The 14,321-nt window shown below is 43.8% G+C and overlaps 2 non-coding genes across 2 annotated transcripts; both read right to left on the reverse strand.

Moving 5' to 3' along the window:
• Positions 1–10,044: 10,044 nt before the first annotated feature.
• On the reverse strand, positions 10,045–10,116 carry TRNAP-AGG (transfer RNA proline (anticodon AGG)). The gene has a single exon. It is a non-coding gene; the product is annotated as a tRNA-Pro (tRNA).
• Positions 10,117–13,784: 3,668 nt separating this feature from the next.
• On the reverse strand, positions 13,785–13,856 carry TRNAP-AGG (transfer RNA proline (anticodon AGG)). The gene has a single exon. It is a non-coding gene; the product is annotated as a tRNA-Pro (tRNA).
• Positions 13,857–14,321: the final 465 nt, after the last annotated feature.

A 14,321-nucleotide genomic window follows, 5' to 3' on the forward strand; every position in this document is an offset into this window, starting at 1 on the left:
GTGCAACAGTCGGTTTAGGATGATCCTTTCAAGCATCTTACAAGTGCATGACACGAGGCTGATAGGTCTGTAATTACCAGGGTCATTAGGCTTCGGTATGGGAATAATTATTGCGTGTTTCCATTGTGTGGGGCAACACTCCACTTAGGAATGACTTGTTAAACAGGTGGAGTAGTGGATTCCAGACACTTCACACAGTGCATTGAGTATGTCGTAGGTGACGCCATCCTCACCAGGTGCTGTTCTTTTACCCTTTTTCATAGTCCCCATTACTTCCTGGGGTGTGATTGGTTCCCTACACTCGTCATCGCTAGACTGTGCTCTTGTTATCCTAATCCTTCTGTCATTATGTCGGAGGAGCTGTTCCCTGCTTACTTTTGCAGGGAGGGATGATGATGATGATGCTGCATCACTCCACTTGTGAATTAGTTCTTCAGCCTTATCCTGGGGGTCTTTGTGAGCTGCAGGCCGGGTTCTGCCCCCCTTAGCTATCTGAATTTTTGCCCATACTTGTCTTGCAAATGTTTCTCTTCCAATGAAGCTAGTGAATTCAAGCCATTGTCTTTCCCGCTCTCTAATCTTCTCTTCCCTGGCTACTTGACACACAGTTTTGAATAGTTCTTGGTTGCTTTCGGTGGGATGTCTCCGGTACTCTCTACTCATGCTCCTAACATTTGCATTGAGCATCTTTATGTAATCGTTCTCATACCATTTTATTTTCTTCTTCTGAGGGCTAAGTTAGGTAGTGTAGCGTTTGGTTGTATAAGGTTAAGTTAGGTTGCGTAGCATTTGGTTGTGTAAGGTTAAGTTAGGTTGCGTAGCATTTGGTTATGTAAGGTTAAGTTAGGTTGCGTAGCATTTGGTTATGTAAGGTTAGGTTAGGTTGTGTAGCATTTGGTTGTGTAAGGTTAAGTTAGGTTGTGTAGTGTTTGGTTGTGTAAGGTTAGGTTTGTAGCGTTTTGGTTGTAAGGTTAGGTTGTGTAGCATTTGAAATTGAAATTGAAGTAAGTTTATTGAGGTAGTGTAGTGTTTGGTTGTGTAAGGTTAAGTTAGGCTGTGTAGCGTTTGGTTGTGTAAGGTTAAGTTAGGTTGTGTTGTGCTTGGTTGTGAAAGGTTAAGATAGGTTAGGTTATGAAGCGTTTGGTTGTGTAAGATTAAGTTAGGTTAGGTTGTGTAAGGATAAGTTAGGTTAGGTTATGAAGCATTTGATTGTGTAAGGTTAAGTTAGGTTAGGTTGTGTAGCGTTTGGTTGTGTAAGGTTAAAATAGGTTAGGTTGTGTAGTGTTTGGTTGTGTAAGGATAAGTTAGGTTAGGATGTGTAATGTTGACCAGACCACACACTAGAAATTGAAGGGACGACGACGTTTCGGTCCGTCCTGGACCATTCTCAAGTCGATTGTGTAATGTGTATGGATGTGTAGGATGTGTAATGTTTGGTTATGTAGGTATTAAAATCCGTTGGCAAACCACCTTGTGCTCAATGTGACATGTATCCGCCAACAATCTAGTTCAGCTCATTTATTATGCAGGTAATGAATCCCCCTACGGTGAGCACTTCGACTGTAAACTATGTGACCTAGAGCTGAGACGCACTCACCAACACAATATTTATGACCGCCCTATTATTAATTAATTTTGACCATTTTATTATTTATTTATTTTTACATGCAGGGCATTCGAATAAGTACAATAAAACAGGTACAGAAAAAACAAAACAGCGAAAACAAAATTAAAGCACAAAAGCACAGGCCTGAAGGGCCTAGAACAACACACAAACACGATGCACAAACACATTATAGTACTGACACAATACACAATATACAAGATAAAAACAAATTAAGCACAGAAAAACAAGTATATCAACCAACATCAATATACATCAATATCAATAGGAACAAGCAGAGTCTGCTAAGCAGCCTGATGGGCACACAAACAATAGACAAATAGGCAACAAAATGCAGAAACCAGGACATTACCGCACGTATTTGTTCGGAAACTGGTCCCTCGGATATCGAACATTGTTCACCTCCAAGCACAACCACATAGTAAGCGTGTCCGTCTCCATCGGAATACCCATAAAATCCGGAACGCTGGACACGAAGGCATGGAAACAGGGGACCCAAATGGTACTATATGCGAGGCTATGCGAGGATAAGTGGCGCCATGCGCTCCCACAAGAGAGGGGGGCAGGGCCTATCATAAAAAGTTGACAAATCCTCTTCAAGGCGTAAACCTGGTAAGCACACGCCATATACGCGGAGGTATCGTGGATATCGGCAACACAGCCGTCTGGAGCACAGCGGACGCCACTACGGGAGACGACAGTGCAGAGGGCAAAACTGCAGGGGGCCCCAGCCGAAACACCCACAGGACCAGGCCTGTGACCTGAAGACTGGGACTTCCCACGGTGGGAATCCTTCTTCAACACTAGCACGAGACCACGGCCCGCGCCAGCACCTTCACCATCCACGTCAGGAGGAGCGACCACCCCTCCCCCCTGCAGGAGAAAAAACATAGGTAAGTCTACGACACATTCACTGGCAGCAGCAGGCACATGAACCTCCGCCACCACCGTCGCCGTAGAGAGCGACGCACCCAGAACCACCCCGTCGACGCCCGACGACCCACAGTCGTCGAATTCCCCCACATCTGCCCAGGCAGAAGAAGCACGCTGTGAACGCTTGGGCTCCGGCTGCATACCATCAGAGCTGGAGGCGGAACCAGAAGCACGGACATCACAGGGCGTGCGCACCGACGCACGGCGCAGGACAGCAGCAGCCTCAACTACAGGGGGAACCAGGCCCATCACAGCAGGAGTCCCTGCGTTCACACCATCCTCCTAGCACGGCTGGGACACACGGCGAGGACTAGGTGACAAGCGCAGTAGCCAGAGAAGACGAAGACGGCGGAGACGTTAAGGCAGCATCTGAAAGACCCACAGGAGTACCAAGGACATCAACTGGAGCAGGACGACCAACCGATGGCAACACATGCTCCAGAGGAGAGGCGACAACAATAGGAGGCGCACCGGGTGACACAGGGGACGCCCCATCAGCCGAAAGGTCGGCCACACCCTCACCCACCGAATCCACAGGAAGCGGCGGGAAATCCTCTTCATGGAAGAGGTTCAGTGGAGCGACGGCAACCGCAGAGCACCCAACAGCCTGATGTCCCAACAGAGCACAGCGAAAACACGTTCTTGGCTGCCGAACATAGTACACACGAACGTAGTACCTCAGGAGCCGCATCAGAGAATGGTATGTCTGACCTCAGCATCATCCCCAGAGTGCATATATTCCGTCCGCACACCCTTGAACTTCCCAGAGGAAAGCATGTGCAACCGAACACTCACAACAGTGTCAAACTGCCCGAAGTATCGCTTCAGCAGGTCCTCTGGAAACTCCAAGGGTGCACCATGGATGCTGACATAGATGAGAGAACCACTATGGTCAGAAACAGTCACAGCCCCAGCATCGTAATGCCCCTGCCCCTCATAGCAGCGTAAAAAGACCCGGTAGGCTTCCTCTCCTGCAAACTTCACAATTGGCCGATGCACAGACACCAATTCCACTCCATAAATGTCCGCTACAGAGACACGAAGCATATCACACAACAGTAGCTCCACAGCAGGATAACCAGCCCGTCCAGAGAATTCCAGGCCCACCGATTGAGCCCGCACAACTGGGGGGGAGAGGTCCCCCCATCATACAGGCCACATCAGCACCGACGAGCACCCAACCAGCACCTAGCCGAGCAGCAACTGCAGCACAGGTGGGGTACGTCCGCACCTCCTGGCGGCTAGCTAAGGAGTCCAGATTTTAGTGTGGCCTTAATAACCCTCCAGAGGTTGATTCAGTTTTGACCAAATTGTGTGATATACTTTGAGCTCTGTAACTACAGTTCATAGTACACACGAATAATGGAAGATATTTATGTGCTCTATCGATCCACAGTGTGCTAATGCAGCTTGCAGGCTAGTAGACTGAATTGGCTGTGTGTTAATAAAAACTGACCTGTTGACTGTGACTGGCGTGTTAATACAAAAAAATATATATATAATTTAAATTATTGTACACCCCATACCCATCCTGTCACGGATAGTATAAAAGGTTACAGAGGCACGTAATTCGTTTAGCATAAGTAAGTTACAGCACTCAGGGCGAGTTACATAATTTTAATTTTAAATAAATCAACGGTTTCCGGCAACTATGCGTTTTCTAGTTCCGGGGACACTTCATCAAATTGAATTACATGAGCTGTGTTTGGGAGCTCCCTAAAACGTGAAGCAACAGTTTTTCCGTCAATAAAGCTAAGAGCAGTGACATAGCTCAGGAGTTGATGAGTTCGTTTCTAAGTCAGGGTAAGTAGTGATACGTCTGGCTAGTAAATGATTGGGTGACTGCATGGTTAGCCTCACCTTTAATAAAGGGGGAACTGGATAAGCATTACCTAGTTGATGAGTTCGTTTCTAAGTCAGGGTAAGTAGTGATACGTCTGGCTAGTAAATGATTGGGTGACTGCATGGTTAGCCTCACCTTTAATAAAGGGGGAACTGGATAAGCATTACCTAGTTGATGAGTTCGTTTCTAAGTCAGGGTAAGTAGTGATACGTCTGGCTGGTAAATGATTGGGTGACTGCATGGTTAGCCTCACCTTTAATAAAGGGGGAACTGGATAAGCATTACCTAGTTGATGAGTTCGTTTCTAAGTCAGGGTAAGTAGTGATACGTCTGGCTGGTAAATGATTGGGTGACTGCATGGTTAGCCTCACCTTTAATAAAGGGGGAACTGGATAAGCATTACCTAGTTGATGAGTTCGTTTCTAAGTCAGGGTAAGTAGTGATACGTCTGGCTGGTAAATGATTGGGTGACTGCATGGTTAGCCTCACCTTTAATAAAGGGGGAACTGGATAAGCATTACCTAGTTGATGAGTTCGTTTCTAAGTCAGGGTAAGTAGTGATACGTCTGGCTGGTAAATGATTGGGTGACTGCATGGTTAGCCTCACCTTTAATAAAGGGGGAACTGGATAAGCATTACCTAGTTGATGAGTTCGTTTCTAAGTCAGGGTAAGTAGTGATACGTCTGGCTGGTAAATGATTGGGTGACTGCATGGTTAGCCTCACCTTTAATAAAGGGGGAACTGGATAAGCATTACCTAGTTGATGAGTTCGTTTCTGTCAGGGAAAGTAGTGATACGTCTGGCTAGTAAATGATTGGGTGACTGCATGGTTAGCCTCACCTTTAATAAAGGGGGAACTGGATAAGCTTAAGTAGGCTTGATTAATTTTTCACTTCTTAGAGTGAAAAATTATAAAATGCTAAATTTCATTCCATTTTTAAGAACATAAGAATATAGGAAACTGCACGAGGCCCATTATCAGGCGGCATTTGTATTTTGTCACACAAGTGGAAGGCAAAGGTGCCACCGGGGAGAAACACCCCGAAGGGAGGGGCAAGAGACCCCCTTTCAAGACCATCCACAGATCTTTCCCGGCCCCACTACCAGCACCAGGGTCAACAACCCCCCGCCCTGGTTCACTGGCATCCGGGGACTTCAAGGCAGGAACCAGCACAGAACACACCGCATCCAGCACCTTCTCTCCAAGTACAATGTACCGAGAAATAATCCTCAAATTATGTTACAATGTACCTGTTTGATAATCCTTAAACTTCACTGTAATTTACCTGCTAATTTTCTTCAAATTTTCTTACAAATGTACCTTTTAACATTTTCCAATTTTGATACATATTACCTACTTAAATTTATCTGTTAGATTAAGAACATGCCCGAATCGCTATGCCTGCAAGTAGCTTTACAAAAATGTATAATCATCAATGCTATATATGTACTCTCATAAACCCAATTAATGTACCTTCTTGTATATAACTAAATAAATACATAAATAAATCTTCATATGTAGGGTTACTAATTTCTAAAATTAACTTTATTGTCATTTTTTTTTGTGCAGGTTCAAGTGGGTTTATATCCTCACTGTGAGCAAAAAGATTTTCAGTGCACAAAAACTCTCATTCATGTTTGACGCTGCTAAGATTTCAATGTCATTTATAATGACATTGCTGGCAACATATACCAGAACTCATCAACATATCCCAGAATCACCAGAACTTACGTTCTGGTGATTCCCAAACACTTGTTTTAACTTTTTTGTATATATTTATTTTATTTATTTATATATACAAGGTTTTGCCTTTCCATTGGAGACTTTCGGTGCCGTTGAGAAGGGGGGACCTGCTGCATGGGTGACAGCTTCTCCCCGGTATCAACCTACCCTGGCTTTGTGACCTTGTGTGAGAGTATGGTCTCTCAAGATTCTCCCACAGCTGACTTGAATGGCTCATTGCAGTGCACAGTGCACCGATCCTCGTGCACAAGCCCTGTCTCTGTTAACCCTGGATAGTAATCTGTCATGTTGGGTATCTGCAGAATGCCCACTTAACCAGGAACACGTTTATAATACAGAGACCGCCGTATGTCTAGGCAGGAAATAGATACAGGGAAGTTAAGTTACTGGCCATAGGGTCAGTGAGTACATAGGAGGTGCCAGCGAGGCGACAGGACAGAGTCTGACCTCTGGGGTCAGCTTCAACCGGCGTGATGGAGAATAACAACTGTGATGTGGTCATGACGTCACCTCTGCTACTGATCAGGGAACGATCAATATGATTGGTTCCCGCTCATTTGCTGCAATGCTATTGGTCAGATTGTAATCCCTTGTGTTGTGTTCCACGAGGAGCCCTGAGCCCCAGGCAAGAGCATTCACGTGAGGAAGCCCTTGCATAGAAGACGTGTTCTGTTCTGTCCATCGGCCAATAGACAGAAGAACACCGTCTATTCCTCACCGTCAAGTTAAACTCAGCGTCTTTTCGATATACCAATGCTCGCCCTGAATCGCGACTGTGACTGTATTGTTTAGAAGCCTAAGTGACAAATCACCAGAGCAAAACAGACTGGTATCAGGTAACCCCTGGTGACAAAGATCGTTGTGAGTGACCTAGAGTGAACAAAGGAGTACCGCTGCCCAAGTAACCTGTGTGTGACTTTTACTACAGTGTACCGCATGGTACCATATAATCGCCGGCCGCCACTGTCCAGAGCATGTAGCTAGTACCTCAGTACCTCAGTACCTCAGTACCTCAGTACCTCGGTACCTCGAGCCGCCAGCCGGCGCCGCCCTGCTTCACACTACGTGATGTCACCACCCTTACTCACCGCCAGTGCCAAGTGTGTGCGGGTGTGTCTGTAGACATACAGCACGCCCTCCTGCGAGTACCCCCGTGTCAAGTACGGTTTGTAGGAAAGCCTGTCGTCAATGGTCTCACGTCGTGATGAGCAGAACCAGCTGTCAGGCCACTTATGAGTTCTTGTGTAAATGTGCCTGAGTGAGTGAGTGAATAAGAGAGGTTCCCCACCTGTAAGTACAAGATCTTGTCATTGTTTTGTTGTGTCTGTCTATGTTGATCTGAGGTATCGACCAGTTCTCACCTTCTCATACCTGACACAAGTATAGGTGAAGACACCCGATGGTGTATGCGTGTTTATCTGTGTGGTATCACTGTATTACACTCGTCTGTGAATGTGAGCTTCACATACACCACACATTTAGTATTGTGTGACATTATTATTGTGCATGTTATTGCCTGTCACATTGACAGTGTATTTGTGAGTTATTGCATATCATCATTACCCGAGTATCCGGTTGGAACTCTTGTGATCCCTTTGCATACCGGCAGTTAGGTTGCCGTGTTAATGATTGGCTGTCAACTGTGTTAAGTTAGGTGTTTCTCCACGAGTGGATAAGAGTCGTTTAGCCAGACGTCAAGAGTCTCGCTAATACAACCATAGCCTTTCTGACACCAATCTAAAGTAAATCAAGCACCCTGTGTATTAGTGGTTAAGTTAGTAAATAAACTACTGTTAAGCTTTATGCGGTGTTTCCGTTGAACCACTTCTGAATACTGCCAATTATTTACTCAAGCCTTCAGCTCTAGGTGTCTTCAACACCGAGTTGCCTATATTCACTAAACTACAAATGTGATGAGGACCCTAGGAGTCCCTTAAAGTGTTAAATCATTGAGGAGATTCCAACGATCAAAGTGGACTAGGACCAGGTGAGGCTAGTCTGAGAAGAGACCCTCAAGGACTCTAACTCGACCGTGCTCCCAGTCCCTGTACGGTTGCTCTCGTATTTTCTCTGCAGATTCCGACTTCGTGAAGCGTCTGCCACATGTACATTGACGACGTACGCATTGCAGTCGGGAAAGCAAAATAGAAAACCCCCTACACCTGGAGAAGCCATTCCAGACCGACACCCAGAGACGTGCAACTCCATAGTCTCCTGAATGCCTTCTACTATATACAAGAGTTCTCACATTCTTGTAAAGCCACTAGCACACAGAGCGTTTCGGGCAAGTCCTTAATCCTATGTTCCCCGGAATACGACCCGCCAAATTCTTTAACAAACAGGTACCTATTTCACTGTTGGGTAAACAGAGGCTATAGGATTGGCGCCCAGTACATCCTGCCTGGCATGGATACGAACCCAGGATAAAGCGCTCGCAAAACGCCAGGCGAGTGTCTTACCAACTGCACCACGGGGACACCTGCCTTAACCGACTCGGCCACAATGGTACAAAAATCCACCAACCCAGAACTCTGCTGAATTCTTCTGCAGAGGAAAGAAGAGGTTGGAGAGGAGAGGAGAGATGTTGGAGAGTAGAAGAGAGGGTTGGGGATAGGGAAATATATAATAAAGAATGGGTGACTGGGAAGAAGGAAGAAATGGACTCGGTTTCAGCTATATACCCCCGTTTAGTATCTATACAAGATAATATGTCTGTTTTTGTCTGTCTGTCCAAGGTTACAGGCCAGATGCTTGGGGCTAGCCTCACAGAATTTTGCATGATGATTTGTGATTGTATTGGGAGTGTAATAGTGTGGTCCAGGTCGATCCCAATGCCCCTCCTTAAGATGGATCAGCCCTTATTCCAAATCCCAGGAACTCCTGCAGTCCAAAAGAGGGGTTCACTTTTCCAGAGATTTTTTCGAAAGATTTTCTGTTAATACAATGTATGATCTTCGACACTACATCCCCGAATGTTCAGTTATTAGACCTTTCAGACCAGTTTGCATGAGGTGCCTGGAGCTTTGCAATTACTTTATTCACTCTCGTGTTCTTGAAGATATCCTCACAGTGTACCCAAAATTTGCCAGTGCAGGCTACTGAATATATGGCCCTGAATGACTAACCATCCTGCGAGATGAAGACTCAGTACCACTGCTACCTTATTCACTCTTGTGTTGATGATATCCTTATAATGCTCCCAGAGTCTGTCAGTGCAGACTACTGATCACATGCCTCTGTATGACTAACCATCCTGTGTGATGGGGATTTTTTAGCATCACGTAGCTAGCTTTTTGACACACTGTACTCCCCTTTCATATAGTCTAGGGTAGCAGCACAAATGCAGATGTACCTAATGTATTAATACAAAAATTAATACAATGTATAGTTAAACACAACATAATCACAACATTTTGTAATTACATTGTTACAATGTTGCATCAAATTAATAATTATAAAATTAATGTGGCTACGTTGTGTGTTTGCTGGGATTGTTTATTCTGAGAGAGAGAAAAAGAGAGAGAGAGAGAGAGAGAGAGAGAGAGAGAGAGAGAGAGAGAGAGAGAGAGAGAGAGAGAGAGAGAGAGAGAGAGAGGGAGAGAGAGAGAGAGAGGGCAAAAGGGCGAAGAGGAGAGGGCAAAAGTGGGCGGGGCAGAAGGGGAGTGGTTATAGGAGTAGGGGAGAGACGGAAATGAACTGCAGGGGAAAAGAGGGAAAAGGACGGGAAAGAGAGGGAGAACTTGGGAGAGACAGACAGACCCGGGCACCACCGGGTACCCTTTCCAGTGACACTGTAAAGAGTTTATTTTTAAATTTAGGCTCCTAATGCTGCAATTACGTGTAAAAACATTTACAATTTTAATATTTAACACAATAAAGCCTTATTTTAAAAATAAATCGGGCCTGTCCGGGAGTTGAACCCGGGACCTCTCGCACCCTAAGCGAGAATCATACCCCTAGACCAACAGGCCGCCGAGAGAATTGCAATATATGACAACTAAGTCATTAGAAAGTGGAGTCTCTTGCGGCAGCAGCAGCAGCAGGAGGACCAGTCTCTCCGGGAGCCTAGCGCGCCAGGACTACAAGCTGTCAACCCAAGATGGTTTAGTTTAGTTTCTCAAATGGCGACGAAAGGGACTTCGTTAGGCCTATTAAAAAACGCCTGACCTAGGGTGAGGCTGTCCATACTGTCACCTAACGAGTTACTGGCCAGAGAAGAGAGTGTTTAACCGAGCGCCAACGTGATGTGAACACCATGCGTCGTGCAGCGCCTTCCTGGAGAATGAATATTAATCTTTCTTCACCTGTCTTTCCCTGATATCCTAAAAAAGCACGAGTAACACCAATTCATTAAGGCGGCAATATGGCAGACATAAACAATTACAGACCAATATCAACTATACGTATGTTATCAAAAATATTTGATAAAATTATTTATAAACAGCTCTACTGCTACTTCGTAAAAGTCAACGTACTAGGTCCCCGTCAGTTTGGCTTCCGCTCCCAAAAGAGTACCAATGGTACAATTCTTAGTCTGTTTGATATCATTTACACACCCATTGACAAAAGTAAGTTCCCAATTGAATTCTTCATAGACCTGAGGAAAACCTTTGATAATGTTAACCAAAACTACCTCTTCCTTAAACTTCAAAATTATGGGATCCGAGGCCCTTGCCCTGAACAATATTTGATCCAATCTTAGTGACAGACATCAATATGTAGACAAAAATGATATAACCTCCCCCACTCTACCATTAACAGTAGGGGTGCCACAGAGTAGCATCCTAGGACGTCTCCTGTTTCTTATATACATCAATGATCTGTCAAACTTCTCTAACATTTTTAAACCTATAATATTTGCTGCCGACACTACTTCCTCCTACTCAGACCCCCCCCCAATCCATACACTAAATAATGATATAAATAACCAATTAAAAAGTTTACTCGTGGATGTCAACCAACAATCTCAAACTAAACATAGAAAAGACCTACTACATTTTATTTGGAACATAATCGACAAAATGCAATTCAGCCTCAGACAGACAATGTTAACATCAGCAATAAAAATTATGGAAAGTTCCTTGGCCTAGACAAGAGACTCAACTTCAGTACGCCCATACAACACAACCAAAAAATGTTTCAAAAACGGTCAGTATACTTTCTAAAATCAATTATGTTCCAAACTCTGCTCTCCTCCCATTATACTACGCGTCAATCTAACCCTGTCTTACATATCTGTGCATGGGGGTTCAACTGCTGCAAACTACCCCAAGCCCATCATCACTCAGCAAAAATCTGCTATCAGAACCATACCAAACTCTGTTTCCAAAGAACACACAGCTCCCCTCTTTAAATCCCTAAACATGCTAAACATAAACTCACTCCACACATTCTCTTGTGCCATTTACAAGTACAAAACCTTGTTCCTAGATGCAATTCCTGATCTGAAACTCTTCCTTGACATATGTAACAGAACCCATAATCACCACACCAGAAATAAATATCTCTTTGAAATCCCCTGTCAAACTAAATCTGTGTAAACACTCTATGCAAATAAAGAGACTTAGTCTATGGAACTCACTCCCTAACGAATTAAAAAGTTGTCCAGTCGATGCTTTATTTAAAAGTAAAACCAAAAAGTACCTAATTTCATCCTCATAGTTTCCTCCCTAGTGCCTTAAACTAGCACTATATCTTGTGCTACTCACGCCCCCCAAAATATGTGCCTAAGTCATACAACTTCTCCATTGTATTCACTGCCATCATCTTATATCATGGTTGTTATGTTGAATGCAAATTTTGCTTCAATGTACCTAGAAATAATCCTCAAATTATGCTACAATGTACCTGTTTGATATTCCTCAGACTTCATTGTAATTTACCTGCTAATTTTCTTCAAATTTTCTTACAAATGTACCTGTTAACATTTTTCAATTTTGCTACATATTACCAACTTAAATTTATCTGTTAGATTAAGGACATGCCCGAAACGCTATGCCTGCAAGTAGCTTTACAAGAAATGTATAATCATCAATGCTATATATGTACTCTCATAAACACAATTAATGTACCTTCTTGTATATAAATAAATAAATAAATTTATATATGTAAGGATACTAATTTCTAAAATTACCTTTATTGTCAATTTTTTGTACAGGTTCGAGTGGGTTTATTTGCTCTCTGTGAGCACTAGGACAAAAGATTTTCAGTGCACAAAAAGATTCAATCAATCGTCAAACATCAACCTGTGAATGATGTTTGACGCTGCTAAGATTTCAGTGTCATTTATTATAACATTGCTGGCAACATAAGCACTGCATACAATCTGTTATATATAATCATGCAACATTGTAATCACATTAACGTGATATATCAATGAAAATCATTTTGAGGAAATGGAGTGGCTTCATGTCACGTACTGGTGATATTCAGACATCTGCCTTAACAGATTTGGCCACGATGGTACAAAAGTCCACAATCCAGAACTTATTGCAGAGGGAAGAAGAGGTTGGTGAAGAGAGGAGAAGAGAAGGTTAGGGATAGGGAAATATATAATAAAGAATGGGTGACTGGGAAGAAGGGGAAAATAGGCCCGGTTGCAGCCATGTACCCCCGTCTAGTATGTACACAAGATAATGTGTCTGTTTTTTATCAGTTTGTCCAAGGTTACAGGCCAGATACTAGGGGCTAGCCTCACAAAATTTTGAATGGCGATTTTTTATTGTATGAGTAAGTGTCATAGTGTGGTCAAGGTCGATCCCAATGCCCCACTTTAAGATGGATCAGCTCCTATTCCAAATCCCAGGAACTCCTACGAAGTCCAAAATAGCGGTTCAATTTTCCAGATATTTGTTCAAAACATTTTCGTTAATAATATGGCAAGTTAAACACAACTATAACCACATCATTTTTTAATTACGTCGTTAAAACATTGAAGCAAAGTAATAATTATAAAAGTAATATTGCGGTTATGCTGTGTTTGGCTGGTATTGTTTATTCTGAGGAGAGAGAGAGAAATGAAGGGAGGAAAGGAAGAAGTGAAAGAGGAGAGAGAGAGAGAGAGAGAGAGAGAGAGAGAGAGAGAGAGAGAGAGAGAGAGAGAGAGAGAGAGAGAGAGAGAGAGAGAGAGAGAGAGAGATAGAGAGGAGAGCAAGAGAGAGAGAGAGAGAGAGAAGAGCGAGAGGGAGAGCGAGAGAGAGAGAAGAGAGAGAGAGAGATGAGAGAGCGAGAGAGAGAGAAGTGAGAGAGGAGAGCGAGAGAGAGAGGAGAAGAGAGACGAGAGAGCTGAGAGAGAGAGAGAGAGAGAGAGAGAGAGAGAGACGAGAGAGAGAGAGAGAGAGAGAGAGAGGAGAGAGAGAGAGAGAGAGAGAGAGAGAGAGAGGGGGGGGGGGGAGGGCAAAAGGAGGGGGGCAGAAGAGGAGTGGTTATATGAGTAGGGTAAAGACGGGGGTGAACTGCAGGGGAAAGAGGGAAGAGAGGATGATAGGAGAGACAGACAGACCCGGGCACCACCTGGTACCCTTTCCAGTGATACTAGAGAATATATATTCGAATTTAAGCTCCTAATGTTGCAATTACGTATAAAAACATATAAAACTATAATATTTAACATAATAAATCCTTGTTTTAAAATTAACTCGGGCCTGTCCGGGAGTTGAACCCGGGACCTCTCGCACCCTAAGCGAGAATCATACCCCTAGACCAACAGGCCACTGAGAGAACTGCAATATATATGACAACTAAGTCATTAGAAAGTGGAGCCTCTTGCGGCAGCAGCAGCAGCAGCAGGAAGACTAGTCTCTCTGGGAGCCTAAAGCCCCACAACTACCAGCTGTCAACCCAAAATGGTTTAGTTTAGTTTCTCAAACAACGATGAAAGGAAGTCCGTTAGGCCTATTAAAAATCTCCTGACCTAGGATGAGGCTGACTGTACTGTCACCTAACGAGTTACTGGCCAGAGCTGAGGGTGTTTAAGCGAGCGCCAACGTGATGTGAACACCATGCGACGTGTAGCGCCTTCCTGGAGAATGAATTTTAATGAACTAATGACATTAGTTTATTACAATCTTAATGATTCATTAAGATTAATGAATCTTATTAATTAATTCCTAATTAATAAGAATTAAATTGTCCTTCCTAGTCAATTTAATTTAATCTTTCTTCGCATATCTTTCCC

This window comes from Procambarus clarkii, chromosome 43 (assembly GCF_040958095.1).
Source record: "Procambarus clarkii isolate CNS0578487 chromosome 43, FALCON_Pclarkii_2.0, whole genome shotgun sequence".
In the NCBI taxonomy this organism is placed as follows: Eukaryota; Metazoa; Arthropoda; class Malacostraca; order Decapoda; family Cambaridae; genus Procambarus; species Procambarus clarkii.